Source organism: Melozone crissalis, unplaced genomic scaffold, assembly GCF_028551555.1.
Source record: "Melozone crissalis strain CALT ecotype California unplaced genomic scaffold, PUWL_Pcris_2 ptg000027l_1, whole genome shotgun sequence".
Lineage (NCBI taxonomy): Eukaryota > Metazoa > Chordata > Aves > Passeriformes > Passerellidae > Melozone > Melozone crissalis.
In genome coordinates, this window is record NW_026535805.1 from 20,663,285 (window position 1) to 20,677,171 (window position 13,887).

A 13,887-nucleotide genomic window follows, 5' to 3' on the forward strand; every position below is an offset into this window, starting at 1 on the left:
TGTCTGTTTGGGTCTTTTTGGTTCATTGGTTGGGTTTTTTTGTTGGCTTTATTTTGGTTCGTTTTTTCTTTGAGTAATTCCCAGTTCTGGACTGAAAAGGGGGTTTCCATATCCCTAGGTCTGTGTCACTCTCTGGGAGGGCCATTTGGTTTCTGAATCTTTCCTTAAACAACAGGACTTCCTTTTTTGCTAGCTTCATGCCTAGACTTGACTTAGAGGATGGCCATGGAAAACATTAAGTATTAATGAGCACTAATTATGGAGTCAATCCCAATCATAAGTTTTTTTTAATCAACTGATTTTTGATTTTTAAGCTAAATAATGTATTTCACTTCTCTTGTGGATTTATAGCTGCTGGAAATACTTCTCTGTCATGCTTTTAATGTATTTTTTTCCCCTGCAACATAAATTTAGACAGCTTTTTGCTTATTTAAGCTTAGCTTTCATGAGTCTGCTTGACTCCAGGAGCCAGAGTTTTAAGAAATGGGTCAAGTACAGTAAAACTGAAGACAAAGCCATAAGAGCTTGCAGCATTAGGATATTTACAGTGTTGTAGTTGTTTTCTTTTCAGAAAACTCATTCAGGCAACATCTAAACCATGGTGTATTTAGGTTGCTTCAGAGAGTCACAGCTGGATACTGTGTTTAGGAAAGAGAATCAGGGAAAAGTAGGTCTGGAAAGGGCCTGTTAATATAATTTGGCTCATCCCCCTTTCTAAGATAGGATTTCTGTGCCTTTGTTTGTCCAAGCTAGACTTGAATTTTCTTCTGGGACAAAGAGATTGCAGGCTTGCACCTATCCTAGTGCTTAACTATCCTATTGCCAGAAAGTTTTCCTAAAGTCTAAACTAAGTCGCTCTTTCGGCAGCCTAAGCTCATTATTGCTTATCTCTCCACAGAGATGAAAAACATTTATTTGCTGGTTCTTAGCAGCAGACTTTAGAAAAGCATTATCATGTCCTTCCTAGGTCATCTGTTCTCTATGTGAAACAACTTCCATTCACCTCTTTCTTCTCACAGGCCGCTGTTTCTAAACTGTTCACCTTATCACATTTCAGTTCCCTTGTTTTGGCACATTGAGGCATGAAAGTGGACCCAGCTGTTTCTTTGGGGAGGACATCAAGCCTGGGGCAGTGCTGCAGGGAGGAGATGCAATATTTCTCATATCCTGCTAACACAGCCGCTGCAGAACCCCATCCCATGTCTGAGCTGTGCCCGAGGCCTCTTTATCCTGTTTACCCATCCCTTTGTGCATTGCTGTCCTCCCAGCCAGTCCCTCCCACATTCTCCCACCTAAGGGCAGCATTTTGCACTTCTCTCCACTCCAGCTGATGCCTTTGTGTGGACCAAGGCCCCACATCTGGGCACACAGCTGTCTCACACCTCTGGACTTCAACGTGACCCCTGGGGATGACACAATGCAGAAGACAGGTGTTGCAGGGATCTGTCTAGACACAATCGCTTTATTACTAAAAGCACTTGAAAAATACTGGAGGCCTTGACTTCTCCCTGTACCTTATATTTCTTGCACCTGGTCAGCGCTACAGGATAAAACGTATTGCTTCTCTCCCATGAGACATGATTTCAAATAATGTCCAGTAACTTGTTTTTCTTACAACTACCTGTACCTGAGACTGTCTCTTTGGCTGTGTCTTGAGGTTACAGCTCACATTTCAGCCAAGTTTGTTCCACCTCGGCTGAGTCCACAGGGACTCAACTGATAGTTAAGAGCACTGTATTTGATGTCCTTGGACTGGTGTTACCACCTTTTAGGGATAATCCTCCAATGTGCCCTGGCATTTTTTGTGGTCCAGCCTGTCTGGAGTACACTATAATCACAGTTCTTGCATGTCCTGGACATGGGTTCAATATACCATTAGAGCTGGAGTTCACTGATGAGTACCAACATATTGCACTCTTCACAATAATTCAGTATGTTTATAATTTTTTTGCCTCATGCACAGTGGCCTTAAAAATATGTTGAAGCAGCATTTTTATTATCTTGGTGATGGTGTTGGCAACATCATAAACCTATCATTCCTTCTTTCCTGCACTGGTCAAATCTGCCCAGTCCACTGATGTCTGACACACTTTGCTGCTTACAAAAGCAAGGCACTAAAAAGATTTGCTCACCTCTCCTTTAAATGAGGTAAGTTGGTTTTGGCAGTCAGTGGTTTTCACCTCTGTCTGACCAGCTTTCATCAGTAACTGCTCTGTGCTTGCCTCACACTGTGGAGCACATGCTGTACTTGGCACTCCTTGCTACTACGGTACGATGCAGATCTCCCTGGGCAGTTGATGAGTCACTTTGGTACTGCTTCTCCCTGCTCCTGCAGCTCCCAGATGTCAGCAGAGCCTCCCAGTAGAATGATATTTGGAGTTTCTGACAAATCTGAAGGAATTAAGTGGGGACCTGTTATTACTGTCCATTGCCAGGACATCATCAAACTGACACGATCTTATTCCTACACAAGTACAGAGCCTGTAACGTAATGCCAAGGATTAAAGGAAATCCTGGAAAACTCATGTGCTAGTCTTGCCATTTTCTTCTTGTTACTCCCTATAGCCCTCTCTCTTCATCCTCCTCCCACTCCTTCAAAGAGGGCAGGGCAGAGATGAGGAAGATCTGGCCAAGAGATTGAAATGTCTCTTTGAAAGGCACCTGATAAACTTTATTCAGTGAAGCAGATAAACCTGTCTCTCATGGAAGGAGCATTAATGAGATCCATCTATGTGCTGCTTTTTATGATTAATTGTTTATTTTGATGATTGCCAGGAAGATTGAAGATCTGGTGCACAGGTAACAGGGAGGAGAATGGAGGGTGGAGGAGGTGTTTGGATTTAGATAGGGCTGTCTGGAGCATAAAGGTTGCAAGTTTTATGATTTTGTGCAGAGACTGAGACTGAACTGGCTGAGATAGCAGCTGGATTACCTTGAATTAAAACCATCTCATCGACAGTTGTATTCTGCAAGCCTGTCAATTGCTCAGGCTTGTCAAATTACACCATGTCATTTTTATTAGCTTGATGTCTGGAGAGCCATCTCAGCCATTAGAAAAGATGGTTAAAACTACATCAAATTATTTGTATGTAACATAACATCGCTGTTGGGTTGCCAGCCACTAAAAAACTTTCTGACATCGCCTCCAGTGTATCACTTCCCGCTGAGTAGCAACTTTTAATATAAAATAGAAGCCATTAGCAACGCTATATGGTAAAGTGCTCAGAAACTGGCCTTACTCATATTTTGTTTGGCTGCCAATAGCTTTAATCAGAGTTACCTTTTCTGAGTCATCAGTGTGACTAATACCCTTGTGAGGCCACCTAGAACAGACCTTTTCTGAAATTGCTTGTCCCCTTCCCACAGAGCTACCTCTGATCCATAAAGGCAACTTTGGCAAATCCCTTTGGTCTTGCATTGTGACACAGTCTACATCACAGAATTAAATCAAGTAAGTGAAAACATTGGTGTGTTTCCTTGGGGACATCATTAAATGTTCTGCTGAAAGGAGAAGTACTTGTCATTTCTGATGCAAAATAAAATTAGTCAAGTGACTTGCCCAAACTCCCATTTTGAGAAATGTTAGAGCTAGGATTAAGAATAATCACCTGAATCCCAATAATGAGATTTATTCACTAAAAATAAAAAAAAAAATCTCAGCTTCTCTAAACCCATCACATTGGATTTTCAGATTCAGTCTAATTAGGAATATTGGCATATAATTCCAAATATTCCACTCTATTTATACCTCCCTCTGCCAGTACACCTCAATTACCACATTTCTGCATGTATGGACCATGTGTTAATTGTCAAAAACCTTTTAATACAGCAGAATTGCATCTTGTTTGTAAGTATGGCAAGGAGAAGATGTGTATTATGTTACCAGACATGGACCTTTTCTTCAGAGTCAAGAAGAAGATTATTCAGAATCAGAGTAATGATCCTTTCTGTCCTTGGTGCAGAATGCAGTAGAAGCCTTTCCCCACCAGCACGTTTTTTGAAGCTTAGGGTTATTTTAGGGAGCATCATTTCCCATGGGGTTCAGTTTTTCTGGGAGATAAGTTTTGTGTGTTAAACCCATGGCAGACCAGCAGATCTTGTTATAGACAATCAAGGCATTTGTGTACTGTGAGTGGTTTGACAATTTCTGATGGCAACATAGGGATTTCATTTTTAACTTTCTAAATTAATTATGGTGAAAAGTTATCAATGAGCACTGAGGCCTCACATGTCTAGTTGCCTTGATACAAAATTGGCTCTAATCTATGTGCAGCTGTGGGTTGCTACAGCCTTTGAAGTCCCATTCTTGTGTGTGTAACAGCATTGTTTTACAGGCATCGATCTTAATGGGAGTATTGTGTTAAGTATCTTTCTCCACACCTTTGTGTGGGTGCTATCCAGTGCTACCTTGGGATTACTAAGGCTAAAATCAGTTTACTTGTGTTCTGCTGTTAATCTAGCACAGCGATGATGATATGTGCTGCATTGGCACATGGCCTCACAAAATCAGCTGGGCAAGCAACACTGACTCGGCGCTGCAGGAGAGTGGGAGAGGGAGACAGGGAAAGCATTTCCACACTTGTAAGGATGGTGAAAGATTCCCCATTCTGTCACTTTGTGAATACTAGAGCAGTTGCATCTCATTTTGTTTCAATATTCAAGCGATGCAGGCACTGGATACCTTGGGTGGCATCAGTCATGGTCAGGCAGTGTAGCCTGAGGGGCCTCTGGGGCACCTCTGTTGTGTAAGCTAACACCGCACGAGTCAGCATTCTTTAATTTAAATACTTATTAAAGGATTCCTTAATACTGCCTGATACAAACATGCATGTAAGTGTGTATGTACATGTGTGTATATACAGATGCCACTTAAAGAAGCTGCGTGTCTTCAACAACACTTCACAGTCAAACAGAAAACATAGACATGTTTGTCTCTAATTAAATAGTTTCTGATCTAGGATTATGTATTTTTACCTCCTATTTAATGAGATTTCTTTAGGAAGATCTGGGCAATAGCTTTTTTTCTTTTTTCTTTGTTTTTTAAGTAACATTTATGCTTCCATATGGATTATGTGACTCAGCCTTTATCATTTATAGATTACAAAGTTACAATTAAAGACCTGGATAAGACTAAAAAGTTGAGTGTGGCAGAAGCACTCTTCTTTTTTCAAATGAAATTCTAACTAAATTTTAAAAATGCAAAAAAGGCCTAAATTCTCAGTGCAATATTGATTACAAAGAGTTAATTTTTCTAATGAGCCAATTCTGAGAAATTCTGCAATACCTAGAAAATCAAGATTGCCTGGTGCAGAGTGGTCATGTCCTTCTGCACTCTCTGCACCATCATGCCATGCAAACTGCATTATTCTTGTTACAGATGCTAAATGATTTTGTAAGGACTAATTCTTTAAAGTAGAAGATATTTTTGACTGCAATTTACCCTGGATCCTTATACGTTGTTTATTCAGTTGTCATTCAGCAGTTCTTTATTTTCTGCTCATGATGGGGAATGTTCACCCTGCTCTGTTTTGTAATTAAAATGTGCTGTTCTTCAGTAGAAGAATATATTTTCACAAGTCATCTAAGACATGCTTTTCCCTTTTATCTTAAACTTTCGGTACCTGAAGTAATTCTGACCAGGCAGTTGCCCTTCAGTGCAGAATGAAAGGAGGAGAAAGGGTGTGCTGTGACTGAATGGTGAGTGCATTTCTGATAACCTACTGGGCATTTGTGTGTTTGGTTGAACCAAGATACTTGGAGATTTTCAAATTTTTGTTCTCTTGCTTTTGTTCAGTGCATCCTTATCTCAGCAGCTGCTCTCAGAATCCACACCAAACCTTACTAAGGGGCTGAACAGTCTTGCTTGTTTGCTTATTTATTTATTTATTTATTTATTTATCAGTGAGTACAGATTAGGCAGGGAGATGAATAACTCAGAGGAAAAACTGGTGGAAATTCCTGTAGTAGAGAAGATTTGTGGTGTACAAATGTTTAAATTTCTACATGCTCTGACTTTGGCTCCCCAGAACCCCGAAAAACTCTAACTTAATTTATGAGAAGGGGTACATTTACCTTCAGGAAAATGTATGTGTGTGACCCTTCATGCTGCCAATTAGAGGGCAGAGTTCTGTTCTTCATGCAAGTGCAGCTCCCTCTCCTCTGCCACCTGAGTGCTGCGGACCATCCACGTGAGATGGTAGTTTCAAGAACTGCTGAAGTTTGACTGCAAATTTCATGTTCTTTCTCCTTCAGATGAGCATGTATTTATTCAGGTTGCTTTAAATTACTTTCCTCTGATCCAGATAGCTCAGACTCTTTCATTTTCAGGCTAAAATATAAAAAGGTCATATACAGTAATTAAAAATATATTCTTCTTGTGAAAACTGAAAGAAAACTGAAAAAAAATGTAAGCCTTAATTAAGTTAGAAAAAAAAATTGAAGAGCATAATTTTCTTATTCAACAGCTTTTCCTTGAATACACTTTGCTTTAGGCACATGCACTCAAAGATACTGTAATGTATTTGTTTGCTTTTTAAAACAATTATTAAATATATTACAAATTCTTTATCTCTGTGTGCAGAGCTTTCACCTTGTTCATCTTTGCAAATCTTTATTGCTGGTAATGACACGTAAGCATGGAGGAATTGTGGTAAGAATTTTAAAAATTGCTGTGATCTAAAGCAAGTGACAGACGTTTCATGAAATGCACGTACAAGTGTGTGGGGATAGAATGTAAGAAAATAAAGATCGTGAAAAACGTAATCTCACCCCTGAGGAGTTGCAGCTGCACTAATTACCAAAGATTAGGAGCAGGCCTGCCCTTAACAGGCCACAGCTGTGTCCAATGAGGATGAGTGCTATAAAAGAGAGGGTAAGCAGGAGTTTGTTGGCAGTACTGTGAAGAAGGAGTCAGTGCTGTGAGGAGAAGCCCATGAGAAATCACCAAGAAGGTATGGAACTTTTGCAATAAGATGACAACGTACAAGGGCCAGGATAGGTCAGTATTAGGATTTTAGCCGAGGGATGGCTGTTATGTGTATGTTGAAAAGGAAGTTCTCAGGTATTTAGTGGTGTGCTATATAATTTTTTTAATGTAACTATATATGACCTGTCTCCAGGAAATGGATGGTCTTAGATTATGCAGGGCCTCAGATGAGCACTCTGGAGTATTTTAAACCAAAATATGCAAACTTTACCACTCTTTACTTCCTCCTAACCTCCTGAGGCCATGTTACATACCTTTGACAGCCTCCAAACACTCACCTTATTTCTGCAAAACCTAGTCCCAGACTTCATCTAGCCCTCTTCTACATCTGCCCAGTTTCAAAAGCAGGATGCTAATGCCTGTGCTCGCACATTTTGCTTTAAGAGGTTCTGTCCATTTGCTTTACTTTCAATTTCTGTTGGAAAATGGAAAATATCACCTCACATGTGAAAGAGATATTTGCTGAAATTCAGCCTAGGAGGCTTTCTGAGAGCATCACTTCTTCCTTGCCTATGACCTGGGGCAGCTGTTTCCTTTTCCTTATCTAGGAGCTGACTGAAAAGAATCTGTTTCTTTTACAGCTGTCAAGTGCATCTGACAACATTTGTCCTTATAGTCATGTGCACACTGCAGAAGGCAGATGCTTCATCCTTTTGTTTTCCTAATCTCAGATTCCCAGGAGGTTAAAGGGAATTAAATAAAATGTAGAAAAACTTTAGCATCAGAGGTTTCAATATTGTTAAGGAGTCTTATATATTGTAATTGTTCAAGCCTTTGATGTTTTCTTGTGGGCCTGTTTCTCCCTCACTATGATTAAGTTCATGGTGAAGTCTAGATAAATGTGACATTTAATGCAAGCCTGTTCTTGCTGCTATGGAGACATGCCTTGCTGAGTGTGTTGACTTCACTGTGGTCTGGAAAGCATGGTAAGTTCAACATGCTTATACCAGGGCTTCCTAGCTCTTGCCATTGTTGTTAATAGCTTAATGTGCTTGTAAGTATAATAATTGCCAACTTAACACATTTGTCTTCATTAAAGCCCTTCAACAGACCTCAGTTAATGAGGCCCTGTCATTGTGGCTTTGGGAGGGAAAGGCCTTTTGCAGTACAGGAAAAATAGTGAAATTTAGGGACAGAAACTATAAACTTACATCTTCTGAGGTGTCCGGGTTTTGCGTTAGGGTCTCTCCAGTGGAAAAGCCATTTAGAAAATTTTTCTGTTCTTCCCTATGGTTCCACCTGAAGTTTGTCTTTCCCCTCAGCCAAAGTGGTTCTGTGTTGGTGAGAGTCCTGAAAGGCCTATCGTCATGTTGCAAAGAGGACATCCTGGCCCCATCTCCTTATCCAGCCCTTAATGAGGATGGATACCAATGGAAATTTTTCATTATGAAGATGGAAACAAAATCAAACTAGGATTCAGGTTTTGCTCATGGTGGCAGTCCCTTTCAAAAGAAGCATTTTCTCCTTGCTGTGCATACAAGAGGAAGACAAATTCTCACGCTACCTAAGGTGAAGAACTGTCATGTAAACCATGTAATCAGCCCTTTTCTAATTTCTCTGTGTTTTGTTTGTTTGTTTGCATTTTTTTCCTCCAGTCTGCATTTTTTAAATGACCTCCTTAATCCATGAATTCACGAACAGCCAACAGGGAGGAGCAGGGATTAGTTCCTACAATCAGAAGGAGGGTAAGAGCTTTGCCAATAAAGAATTCATATTTTGGCATAATTTCCATGGAGATTAATGGGAGTTTAGTACAGAAAAACTCCCATTAACCTGTGTGCATATCTGTCTATAGTAGGTCAACATGACATGAGGTACTAAAACCACCGTGTTCTCCAGTTGGTCACAATTTACCAGGCTGGAAATGGGATCTTGCACCTGACTTGCTGTTTAAGAGTGGAAATCCCTGCGTCCACAGGAAAGCAAGGACAAACTCCCATGGAGCCAACATGTCACCTACCTGTACTGTGGAGTCCAGGGTGGTGTCAGCTTTATGCACTGTTTTGCATAATTTTTATTTCTGCCCTTTCTACATAGGTTTTAATAAAGGACATGTTAATGAGCACTAGGTGACATTTATTATCCACACAGCATATCATGGCCAGTTAGCCTGATGGATTGGTAGGAACATCATTGTAGGAAGTCCCAGCTCCATACCATTATTCAGTCCTTAATTAGGATTTTTTCCTTAGTAAGTGCTGAAAACCATGCAAGGCTTTTAGATTTACCTTGTGTTATTTGTAAGGAGCAAGTGCTTCTTCTGCACACTCCAGAGGATGCAGTCTTCCACCAATATCTGTGAAGGGCTTTGCTCTAATTTCTCATTTAGAAGAATGTAGTGTGCAGGGGCTGTGTCTGCATGAAGGAGAACACCCAGGCAGATGTAGCTGTGCCAGTCATTTTACTCCTTTAATTTTAAAATATGTCAGAGATACTTTGTTTTTCCAAGTATGGAAATCAGGACATGCCTGTAGTTTATACCTAGAACTTACCTCTAGGTGGATTCATCCTCTTTTTAGCCTTAGTCCTTTTTGCTGGACCAGCACACCTCTAGCTGCATGGTCAGAGATTTGCCAAACTGCTGTAAGAGCTGGGCTCCCTCTTCTAATGGGGTCTGAACAAGATGTTTGTCCTCACAGAAAAACACTGTGGGCATCTCTGGCCAAAATAAAGCTCTGGTGGCACGGACAATCACTGCATCAGGAAAAACCTCAAAGAGCATTTCTTTCTGCAAGTAGTGGAAGCAAAAGGGCTATAACTGCAACTTCTTAGCAACCACTCAGTGCCTTCTATCAAGTGAAAGAAAATTGTACTTTGATCCTTTAGGAGATGCATTTGGATGTAGCTAGTTTTGGAATATTTCAGGGAGCCTTAGGGGGAACTTCTTGTGAGAGTGTTTACCTTGCAGCCACTACCTGTGGTAGCTGAAAACTGTCATGTTTATTTTTCCTCTCCTGAGGAGATAAATACCATGCCTGTTTCCAGTGATGATGGTGGCTTGCCCTGTAAAACGCCTTCCTCTGTATATACTGCAGTCATATTTGTGGGGAGGCAAAACTGAGCAAATCAGATTTGTTTGCAACAAATAGAACTTCCTCCTCGGAGGCTGCTGTGGTGCAGCTTCCCCAGTTCAAAATGATGCTAATTTGCTCTCACCTAGTTACCAAGGGGAGGCTCTGTGATTTCAGATATGTCACCTGCTGGAAATGACTAGAAGACTGAAAAATATATTCAGCTCCTCAGGGAGTGTTTTTTATCCTTTTAAATGAGTTTTTGTGTGAAGAAGTATTCGATAGACTATCCCCAGTGTAAGATAAATAGTTTTCCTGAGTTCAGGACTAATTATCCTCAGGGACACAACAAACTGAACAGCTAGATGAGCCAGAAATAAACTGGTATCTCTTGGCTGTGGTGGGAAGCAGGCATTTACTTACACACTTAAATGGCTGTTGAGCTTGTTGCTGCTGGGGAGAAAGTGGGTGGCTTTCTCCTAAGAGCCTCCACATGCAACAAAGAACATGTGCACTGCAGCAGCACCCTCTCCATGGTGCACAGGTAGATATGCACCACTGGCAGCACTTGCTGGCTGTAGGCATTTCAAACTAAAAAGGCTCTTAATATGGCCCAAAGAGAGAACTTTTTGTGCATGTGGTGTTGCACATGCTTTTCTTGTTTACATAACATACTCATTTAAAACACACATTTCTTACAGAAGGATGAGAATGCATGGTTTTGTTCTTTAAAAAATCCAGAAATAAAATGAGATTTTGTCATGTTTGCCCGGTGCTTGAGATATTTTTCTGTTTTCTTGATCTCTTCAGTTTTTCTCAGATATTTTTCATTGACACTTAGCTCAACATTTGATAGTCCTGGTTGTGACTGTAAGAAGGGTAAATGCATATTGAAATTGTTCTTGTAGTTTGGACCAAAGCAACCAGAGATCTCATGAGAGTTTCAAAGAAAAATTAATTTCTGCATCTTAGGGTTAAGGTGTTTGGTTTTTTCAGCCTCCTAAGACAGAACTCCACTTAAAGCCAAATGTTGGAGGTGAATTTCATAAGTACTGCAAGATCTACACAAATTTGGCAGAATAAAAAGTTCATTTGCTTCTGGATGAGTATCTAAACTCTGTGCCACATTCCTAAATTAGATCATTCCCCATGCAAGCCTCACTCCAGGAGAAAGCCAGCCAGGCCATGCTGTGGCTGTGCTGGGAGAGGCTCCCGCAGGGTAGAGTTCCATCTGTGAGGCCACATGGGATTTGTGGGGAGCACCAAGACCTTTCAGAGGAGAGGGGCAGAGCACTGGTGAAGGTGTGCAGTTCAACCTTTTTTCAACCAATGCCAATCTTTTTTCCACCGATGCTAACCTTTTTGTCAGCATTGCCTTGTGTCACCTCGCCCACTGGCGGTGTGGCGCAGTGCGCAGCCGGGAGGGGAGAAAAACCTAAAAACCTGGAGCATGGCAGTGCTGGCCCCAGCCAGCAGGGACGGGTGCAATCTCTTGGCTGGCTGAGGGCACATCTCATGAGCTGTGGCTGCTATTTACAGCTGGGGGAGGTGAAGTGTGATAGCACTCACAGCCCCTGTCCTCCCTCTAGGTGTTTGAAGGGCAAATGCCTCCAGGACAGAGGGCGGTTTCTCTGTGAGTGCTTTCAGGTGCTATTCAGAAACTCTTTTATTTTCTAATGAAAGCTCATTTCTATCAGTCTGCTAAAACTGGGGCTTGGGCCAGAGCACAGCAGTGCTGGAACAAACATCGGCTCAGTGGTCCTCCACCCCACCCCCTGGGGTAGAGCAAACACATCAGCTACAAATTCCTCTCAATGTCTGTTTTGAAGTGTTTGTTAATGAAGTTGCCAAATAGAGAGACATAAAAAGGAAAGAAGTCTTAGCTTTAGCCAGTGGATTTGTGCTTAGCATGGTATATTAACTAACTGTCTGAGAGCTCAGAGTACCTTTGAGAGCAAGGTGTGCCTTGGGGAAGTGTGAAAATAGGGCTTGTCTAGCTGAAGGAGGTCTTTTGACATTATCTGTTCCTCTGTGCCCTCCAGATGCTGCTGCTGTCAGCACTGGGGAGCTGTTCACCAGCATCCCAAGGATTCCTAAATTTAAAATTAGCATGGTGAAAGTAAAGGCAGCATTCATAAATTATGATTCTCTAAACAGAATGCTTATGACCTGTGCATTCACAACTTGCAGTCACAAAGCTGTGAATTTTCTGATTTTTGTCACATTCTGATAAGATTAAAAGAACCCCACAGGTATATTTGATCCTGCTGACTGGGTTGCATAAGTAATTTCTTGTTCAACTGGAATCTAAAACTTTGGATATTTCATGTCCATTGGGATGTAAAGTAATTTATGAATTCCCATTAACTTCAACCACCAATCAGGAAAGTTTTTCTTTTCATTTTAGCAAAAAGGATTATGTAGATATGTAGAGCACTCTCATTTTTTTACACTAACAGAAGTTCCAGAAAGCAAACAACTAAAGCTGAGCCTCTGTCTGTTTAGAAAAAAACACCCTTTTTCTAAAAAAATCAGAACTTTGTATTTGATCTGCAACTTTTATGAGGAGTAGCATTTAAAAGTCAAAATCTGCATGTTTTGAGACTTGCCCACCATAAGTAACTTTGATCAGCTTTGTGGGAGCTTTTGGCCTTTCAAGCCTCTTAATTTTGAATGTGCATATCTGCATTTATTTTGGGAGTTGCTCTTCTAAATTGCAAACATTTACTAATGATCTTAAAATAACTGCAGATTACGTTTTCTCCTGGCCTGCAGGCAGAAAAGGAGCACTTGTCAATCACTTACAAAAACAAGAACAGTGACATGAACTGTGTTGTTACATTTTGTGTAAAGATAAAGAAAGCACAAAGAAGAAACATTTTGAAGGTTAATTCTGTGAAATTCCTACGTTAGAACATTTGAAGAAGGAGAGACTTACTATTAGTGAACTGTATTGATTTCTGCCACTAAGGGAAGTGGGAGAAAAAATATTTACCGTGCTGAACTGCTGGAGCTTTCAACCAGTTCATATTGAACTCTGTGTCCTGGTGTCTTCTCTTGGTGTTCCCTCTGTGGAAGGGAAGGCTGGAAGAGACCCTTCAGCAGGGCACTGAGAGAGAGCTGCTCTGTGCCTGTTAGCTTCCTCAAGGGAAACAATCACCTCTTCTCACTGGTAGCAATGGGTCACAAAATAATCTTCATGATTGTGACAAATCAAGGGCTGCTGCAATTGAAAAGGGATCATTGCTGCATTTTGGTCTGGTTCCTCTACATGGTCTTCTCAAGTGCTACAAGTACTTGCAAGTACAGTTACTAACGTGGCAAAAGAATTAGTTCTAGTTGATTTGTTTCAGGCTGCTTGATATTTTGGCTGAATTGCCTGAGAGATTTTGTTGTTCTATGTTTGGGAAAACTGGAATAAGTGTCCTAGTTTTTAGGGTGCTTTTTGTGATTTTCTTCTCTTTTTTTAACAGACATTAAACCTTAAACATGAACTGTTTTCTTCCTTAACAGAAGGCAAAGAAAAACAAGCTCAGACTTTTAACTAAACTCTTAAACTTCAAATTAATAGCTGGATAGATGTATTTTACAGTGGGGCTCTACTCAGAAAAGTGGCTGGGTAATGATGGTGTCTTCTTCCTCAGCATGACACTGTGTGCATTCAGTCAGATCTTTATGGCTAAAATAAGTCTTGACTGCTTTTTACTCATTAGCCCTGCAGAGGCTACATAGCTAAGCAGCAAATATAGCTAAGAGCTAATGAGCTAGATTTTCCAGTGGTGAGCACTGAAGCCTCAGCAGCTGAGGCTTCTGCAGACTATTGATTGCTCCTTACAGCAAGGGGGTAGTAGGCGCAACACCATATTTCTCAAAAGAAATTAATTCCAAATA